The sequence below is a fragment of the Hemiscyllium ocellatum genome, unplaced genomic scaffold, assembly GCF_020745735.1.
Source record: "Hemiscyllium ocellatum isolate sHemOce1 unplaced genomic scaffold, sHemOce1.pat.X.cur. scaffold_2136_pat_ctg1, whole genome shotgun sequence".
Taxonomy (NCBI): domain Eukaryota; kingdom Metazoa; phylum Chordata; class Chondrichthyes; order Orectolobiformes; family Hemiscylliidae; genus Hemiscyllium; species Hemiscyllium ocellatum.
The window spans coordinates 46,423-55,036 of NW_026867982.1; the positions used below are offsets into that span (position 1 = coordinate 46,423).

At 45.8% G+C, this 8,614-nt stretch overlaps 1 long non-coding RNA gene across 1 annotated transcript; it reads right to left on the reverse strand.

The window, feature by feature from the left end:
• Window positions 1-3,876: 3,876 nt before the first annotated feature.
• On the reverse strand, window positions 3,877-8,303 carry LOC132811176 (uncharacterized). The gene is made up of 3 exons (XR_009643226.1): window positions 8,256-8,303; window positions 7,139-7,246; window positions 3,877-3,897 (listed from the first exon to the last, which is right to left on the reverse strand). It is a non-coding gene; the product is annotated as an uncharacterized LOC132811176 (long non-coding RNA).
• Window positions 8,304-8,614: the final 311 nt, after the last annotated feature.

Consider the following 8,614-nt stretch of genomic DNA (forward strand, 5'->3'; position numbering starts at 1 on the left):
CCGTTCTTCTCACTCTATCCCCACCTATCCTTTACTCCTTATATCCTCCCCCCACACTATCTTCTGCATGTAAACTGATTTTTTTTTCCCTCAGTAACATCTATTCTGTGGAAGGGACACCGGATCTCAAACTTTAACTCTGATTTCTCGTCACAGATGCTGCCAGACCTTTTCCAGAACCTCCTGGTTGTTGTTTCTGATTTACAGCATCTGCAGTTCTTTTGGTTTTAATTTACCTGAAGTTTGTAATTCAGGTCCAACAGCCTCTGTCCCAGTCTCTGCTGTCTCTCCCACCCCGACCCAGTGACACTGCACCTGCACAGCTCATGGACAGATGTCGTCTTGCTGGCCACACCCCTCATTCACTCCCATTGGCTGCAGGATCACACAGACTCTCCTCTCATTGGTCTGGAGCTGCCGTTAATCAAGCCGGCGCCGATTGAGGGGCGAGTGGTTGGCTCCTCCCTCTCTCTGCTCTGGGATGAGCTTCATCATTCACAATGAATAGGACAGTATCACAGAGCACAGGGGCTGGGGGCTATTCAGCCCATTGGGGCTGTACTCCCTCCCTCTGGAGATGCTGCAAATCTGTCCCAAGTCCCCTCCCATATGCCCCCAGCACGCGAAATCTTTCCTTAAAAAGTAAAATTCCAAGTCTGTTTCAGAATACCTGCTGAATCTGTGTCGTTCAGACTGTTCCAGATGCTCTGAACTTACTGAGTAAAATAATGTTCACATTTTCACCTTGTATTATTTGCCAATTACTTGAAAGTAGTTACTAAAAATTGTGACAGTGTTAACAATTCCTCTCTCTGTCTGCAAATTCAAGACCTTGGAACCAAATCTGCACCAGATCAAAATCACTGCTTCACCTTCTCAGCTCCAAGGATAATTATCTGTGCTTCAACTAGCTCTGCACAAAAGACAGGAATGCATCTTAATTTATTAAGATCAAAGAAACAGACCTTCGGTCCAATTCGTCTGTGCCAACATGGAATCCTAAACTAATGGATTCCCATTTACCATCTATTGGCCTGTATCCATCAAAACCCTTCCTATTCATGTCCCCAATTGGAAGCCTTTTAAAAGTTGTGATTTTTATCAGCCTCCACTATTTCATCTGGTAGCCCCTCCCATACACACACCACACTCAGCTTGAAAACGTTGCCACTTAGATCCCTTTTAAATGTTTGCTCTTTCAACTTAAACCCAGGTGCTCTAGTTTTGGTCCCACCTAACCTGAGGAAATAGGACCCTGGCTGCTCACCTTATTAACACCCCTCGTGATTTTATAAATCTCCATGAAGTCGCCTCTCAGTCTTTGATTCTCCAGAGAAAATAGCCCCAGCCTATTCAGTACCTCCCTGTAGCCCAAATCCTCCAATCCTGGCAATGTTTTTGTGAATCTTGTCCAAACCTTTTCAAGTTTCACAACATCCTTCCCAGAACAGGGAAATTCAAACTGAAAACAGAATTCTAGAAGTGGCTTAATCAACGTCCTGTCCAGCCACAATATGACATCCAAGCTTCTGTATTCATTGACCAATAACAGAGAGCGTTAATGGCGTCCCATTTGCCAGAGGTTCACCCTTATCCCTCTAAATCCTCCCTCTTCATGTACCCAATCAGATGCCTGATTCCAAGAACAGGGAGATTGGAACTGAAAACAGAATTCCAGAAGACCTATAATCAGTGCCCTGTCCAACCACAATATGACATCACAACAGCTGCATTCAATGCATTGACCAATAACGGGGAGCGTACCAAACGCTGCATTCACTATCCCGCCTCGCTCCGACTCTACTTTCAAGGAACTATGAACCTTTACTCCAAGGTCCCTTTGTTCAGCAACGCTCCCCAGGACTTTACCATTAAATGTATAAGTCCTGCCCTGATTTGCCTTTCCAAAATACAACAGCTCACATTTATCTAAATTGAACTCCGTCGGCCATTCGTTGCTCCAATGGCCCATCTGATCAAGATCCAGTTGTATTCTGAACTGACCTTCATCACTGTCCTCTACATCTCCAATTTTGGTGTCTTCTGTAAACCTACTGACCATACCTCATGTATTCACATCCAAGTCATTTATTTAAGGACCCAATATCCATCCTTGCAGCACACTGCTGCTCACAGGCCTCTAGTCCGCAAAACAACCTTCCAGTTTTGTAATGGCTTGCTCTCCCTGCATTCCATGTGATCTAACCCTGCTAACCAGTCTGCTTTGTGGAACCTTGTTGAATGTCCATATAAACAACATTCACCACCTGGCTTAATCAATTTTCTTTGTTACTTCAAAACACTCACTCAAGTTAGTGAGACACAATTGTGCATGTACAAAGCCACATTGACTCTCCCTGATCATTCCTTACCTTTCCAAATAGATGGATATCCTGTCCCTCAGAATCCCTTCCAACAACTTGCCTGCCACTGACTTCAGGCTCACTGCTGTCTTGTTCCATGGCCTCTCCTTACCACCTTTTTAAAATAATGGCACCTCACCTGTCACTATCAACGATACAAATATCTCAGGAGAGGCCCAACAATCACTTCCCTAGATTTCCAGAAAGTTCCAGGATACACCTGATCAGTTTCCAGGGCTTTATCCACCTTGATGCGATTTAGGATATCCAGTACCACCTCCTCTGAAAAATGGACCCTTTTCAAGATATCACTGTTTGTTTCTCCAATCTCTCGAGCTTCCATATACTTCTCCATTAAAATATGACTTGAAATATTTGCATATCTTTCGCACCTACTTTAGTTCCATAGACAGCCTTGTTGACCTTTAAGGGGTCCTATTCTCTGGTCCAGTTAATCTTTTGTCTGTGACATATTTATTTAATCTCTTTGGATTCTACTCCAGGACATCCCAGAAAGGCCTACTTCAAGGACCGTAATTTTCCACTGACTTGATCAACACATTCCCTCCACTTCCTGCACCTCTGCCTTTACCCCACCCCTCCAGCCACAATGAAGAATATAACCCTGCAGTCTTCACCTTCCACCTCACTAATCTCCAGATACAGCACATTAACCTCCACCACCAGAGACATATTTCCCTCCCCAACCCTATCTGTGTTCCGCAGAGACCATTCCCGCTGCGCTTTCCTTGTTAGGTCCACACCCTCCCACCAACCCACACTCCACACCCTTGACCCTCCCTTGCCGCCATGGGAGATGTAAAACATGCGGCCACACCTCCCTCTGACCTCTATTCAAGACCCCAAAAGGCTCTTTTCACATCAGGCAGAGATTTGCCTGCACATCCCAAAACCTCATATACTGCATCTGGACACTATGGGATATTTAACATGGTTCATCCAACTAACCTACACATCTTTGGACTGTGGGAGCAAACTGGAACACCCGAAGGATACCCTCACAGACACTGGGGAGAATGTGCCAACTCCAACACAGACAGTCGCCCGAGGCTGGAATCAAACCCAGGTGCCTGGTGCTGAGTAAGCAGCGCTAACCACTGAGCCACAATACTGTGGGATCTTTGGTGCTGATGCACTGCCCCACTGATACCTCAGACACTCACCCTGCCTCATTTTCTAAGAGGCAGTGATGACGGAGTGAAATTATCACTAGACAGTTAATCCAGATACGCAGATAACGTTCTGGGGAGCCGGGTTTGAATCCCATCACGGCAGATTTTGGAACGTGAATTCAATAAATATCTGGAAAAAAAATCTAGTGACGACAAGGAATCCATTGTCAATTGATGGAAAAACCCATGTGGTTCATTCATGACATTTAGGGAAGGAAAATGCCATCCTTACCTGGCCTGGTCTGCATGGGACTCGAGACCTAGAGCAACGTGGTTGACTCTTAACTGCCCTCTGGGTAAACGCAGCAATAAATGCTCGCCGAGCCAGTGACAGCCTCATCCTGTGAATGAATAAAGAAAACAGGTCAGGTTTTGTTCCTTCTCTAGTAGGTACATCCTACAAACTGATTCTGAAATATTTTCGTACACACTGAACAAATACCTTTCCATCCAAGCCCTTAACACTACAGCACTCCGAGGCCATGTTGGTAAAGTTAAAATCCCTTATCATTGCATCCATATTATTCTTACAGATAACTGTGGTCTCCTGGTAAAATTGTGTCTCAATTCCCAGCTGACTATTGGGAGAGAGTCTATAATACAATCCCAGTAAGATGGTCATCCCTTTCTTATTTCTCAGTACCAACCAAATAACTTGCCTGGACGTATTCCCAGGAATATCCTCCCGAAGCCCGGCTATAATGTTATCCCTAATCAAACACACTTCTCCCCCTGCTCTGTTGCCCCCTCTCTATCCTTGCTATAGCATCTATACCCTGGAACATTAAGCTGCTAGTCCTATCCATCCCTGAGTGCTGCCTCTTTAATTGCTGTAATATCCCAGTCACATGTTCAAAACCATACCCTGAGCCCACCTGCCTGACCTGTCAGGTCTCTTGCACTGAAATAAATGCAGTGTAACTGGCCCGTCGCACCTCATTCTGTGGCTTGCTCTTGTCTGCCTTGACAGTCTGACCGGTGAACAGTACCAGCCTCAGACTCACCTCTTTTCTCACTATCTCTTTAGGATTACCCTGACTCCCTCACTGGTTTAATGCCTCCCAAGTGGCACTAGCAAATCTCCCTGCTCGTCAGGACCCCATGCTTTCCCCTTCCTGTTCCATTGGTGCCAATGTACAATGACCTCCCACTGGTTATTTTCCCTTTTGAGAATATTCTGCTCCCTCTGTGAGACATCCTTGACACTGGCACCAGGAAGACACCACCCCACTCTGATGTCTCACTGTCAGCTGCAGATACGGCAGACTAGAGAGTCTATAATACAATCCCAGTAAGATGGTCATCCCTTTCTTATTTCTCAGTACCAACCAAATAACTTGCCTGGATGTATTCCCAGGAATATCCTCCCGAAGCCCGGCTATAATGTTATCCCTAATCAAACACACTTCTCCCCCTGACCCTCTCCCCTGACTAGAGAGTAACCTATCACCATCGATCGTGTGGAACTGGATATACCTCACATTATGTTAGAAGCCAGTCTCAGTACCAGTAACTTGGCTGTCAGTGCTACATTCCCCTGAAAGTCTGTTACCACCTACATTTTCCAAAACAGTATGCTTGTCTGAGATGGGGATAGCCGCAGGAGACTCCTGCAGTACCGACCGACCCCTCCTAGCTTTCCTAGAGGCAACCCATCTACCTGACTGTATCTGCAGTATCATGCATTCCTGACAATGCCACCTACCATACCCCCCAGGGTCCTGTCAATTCCTCACTGCCTTTATTCACTCCTCCACCAATCCATGTGTTCCAATAGGATTTGCAGTCACACTTCCTGCAGACATAATCATCAGGATCATTGAAACTCTCCCTAATCTCCCACATCCGACAGGAACAGCACGCCACTCTACAACAGGCCATCTCTCCGCCTTAACAATCTACAGACCATGACAAAGGCACAGTCTTACAGCTCGAAAAATACTGCCCGAGAATAACTTAGTGCTTACGTTTTATATCTTAAACATTTAATCAAGAGACCGTAAGACATTAAAAAGAAATCCTCACCTGACTCACGATTGTAGATTTAATATAATAAAACCGACTAAGATTGATATTTGAAGAGACTGAAACTCACTGAGCTGATCCCCGACTCTGAGTACTTCCAAGGGTGAGATCTCTCTGTGGGCAGCTGTGAAATGCCACTGTTTCTCTTCTCTGCCCACTCCATTAACATCACAGCAAGTCAGCTCAGAGAGGTCATTGCATGGTTTTATTCACTGGGGGTTGCCTTTGCTGCCCAGACCAGTATTTATTGGCCCCCTTTACTTGTCTTGGAGAAAGAGGTGGTTAACCGCCTCCCTGAAATGCTGCAGTCCATGTACACCACAGTGATGTTTGGACAACAGTCCCCCTCTGGCCCCACAACCCTCCCTGTCTCTGTAATCCCTCTCTGGCTTCATACATGTCGGGACATTAGATTTTTATTTGGATTCATTTGTGTTTGGTAAACCCCAAACAAAAGTGCAATATTTCACCCCCAAACAAATCTTTGTTGATTGACCCTTTGGAGAGGCTGACACGTGGACATTGCAGTATTTTATCTCACATTGCACACGTAGAATGATGGAACTCTCTTTTAAACATTGCTAAAAAGGGAGGCAATGGCTTAATGGTATTCCTGCAAGATGAGTGACATGTGCAATGTTCCAAGAATTAGGGTTAGAATCCCAACATGGCTGATGGCAGCATCGGCATCCAATACAATCCCGAATGAAAAGGCGAATGATGACCATGAAACTATTGGCGATTGTTAGAAAACCCAACTGGTTCACTCATGCCCTGTAGGGAAGGAAACTGTCATCCTCACCTGGTCTGGCCTACATGTGAGTCCAGACCCACAGCAATGTGGTTAACTCTCAACTGCCCTCAAGAAAAATACTTTAATAACTGTTAACAAATACTCCGCAGGTTTCACTTAAAAACTGGCTGTTCACATTAGGACCATGTGAATTTCTGAACGGCCTGAACTAAAACTGAGTTTTAGTTTCACCTTCTCCCTGTCTCACATCAGTCTGTTTACACCCAACTCCAAAACACACTCATTGAGCCAAGCAGCCCTCACAGTGCAGCCCTGTCATTTTCACTGTCTGCTCACACCTACACTGCCCTCAGCCTCCTGTACTGTTCCAACGCATCTCAATGGGTGTTCAGGGACAGCATCTTATCTTTTGATTCAGCCCTTTGTAACCCCAGAGTCAACATGGACCTCAGCAGTTTCTGAATGAACAGACAGTTGTCAGAAGCTGGAACATTCCACTTGAAAAGGTACTGGAAATTGAGTCCAAAAGGACTTTTAATGGGAAGTTTGCAGTTAATTGAAAATATGACGCTTACAGCTTAACATCATGAAGTGGGTGATTGGGTCTAAATCTGAGAGTTCTTACAAAGCGATGAGGTGTAATTTGGATAAATCTGTGCTCCCTCTCAGGCGAATATCTCCTTCCTCAGCTGGAGGGTCCAGAACAGAGCACACACCCAAAGGGTGATCCAACCACGAATTTGTACATCTTTCTGCTAAACAAAAATATTGGAGATATTTTCCCACAAACAGAACTGACAAACCTTTCTCCGTCCACAGTCAAATGCAAATGATATTCAGATCCCGATGACTCCATTGACTGTAAAAACTTGCTTTTGAGTTCCTAGCCTCAATTATTCTGATTTAATATCCTATGAAACGAATTCACAAAACAAAACTCACAGTCAGTGCAGGTAGAATATAAAGACATACCTTTCTCTTGGTATGTGCTTGATGTGTAAATGCCTCTCTTCAAATCACACCCCCCCCCATCCTTGGAAGAGGACATGTCCATGCCCCTCACTGTACCTTGCCTCCAATAAAGATGGAGCCCATGTCCCAGGACCTATCACCGCCTGAGGGCCGCAGCCATTTTCCCATCTGCTGCAAACACGGGAAAGAGTTTCTAATTCAGACTTACTGCACAGAGTGTAATTAAAACTTCGCAGTCTAAAGTGACTCATTATCTCCCTGTCTCCGAGGCCACTCTCCCCTTCCCTGTTTGCCTGTCCCACACTCACCAACGGCCGAGTCACGTGGCACTGCATCGGCAGAGTTACTGGTGACGTGTCATCCCACTGGCCACGCCCCTCATTCACTCCCATTGTTTGGATGACCAGCTGGTTCCACTTGGTCCACCAGTCCCACCACCTTTTCCTATTCTTCTGAAGCTGCCATCAATCAGCTGGACCCCATTGTGAGGTCAGTGGTGGGATCCTCCCCCTGCCTGAATCAAACCCGGAAGGTGGATGGATGGTGTCAATCAGGAACAACAAGCAGGAGGTGCTGGGAAAGCTCAGCAGGTCTGGCAGCATCTGGGAACAGGAATCTGTCCAGTGGCCCTTCCTCAGAACCGATGGGAGATGGGAAAATTAGAATCCTGAGTGTGGAAACAGGCTATTCGGCCCAAAAAGTCCACAGCGTCCCTCCGAAGGGTATCCCACCCAGACCCATTCCCCTACCCCATTACTGTATATTTCTCCTGACTAATGCACCTAACCTACACATCCCTGAGCATTATGGGAAATTTAGCTTGGCCAATTCAACTAACCTGCAGATCTTTGTACTGCAGGAGATAGGGGTTAAAGAGTAAATAATAGGCAGGGACAGAACCCAGAGAGAGACCGGAACATTTGGAAAGACAAAGGAGTGGATTATGACCTGGCTGGGGAGGGTGCATAGCTGTTAATGGAGGGGACGGGAACCTGTGTCTGGCAGCATCTCAGTGGTGGTAGCGGAAATGGCAGCTGATGATCTACGTTCTGCTGCAAAAACAGACCCCGAGCTTCCAGCTGCCTGTCACTTTAACACACGAGCCTGTGTGGAATGAACTTCCAGAGAAAGTGGTAGCTGTGAATACAATTACAATATTTAAAAGACATTCAGATACGTACATAAATAGGAAATATTTGGATGGATGTGGACTAAGCGGAGGCAGATACAATTAGTTCAGTTTGGAATTATGTTTGGCATGGACTGGTTGGATCACAGGGCCTGTTTCCTTGCTGTATAACATTATG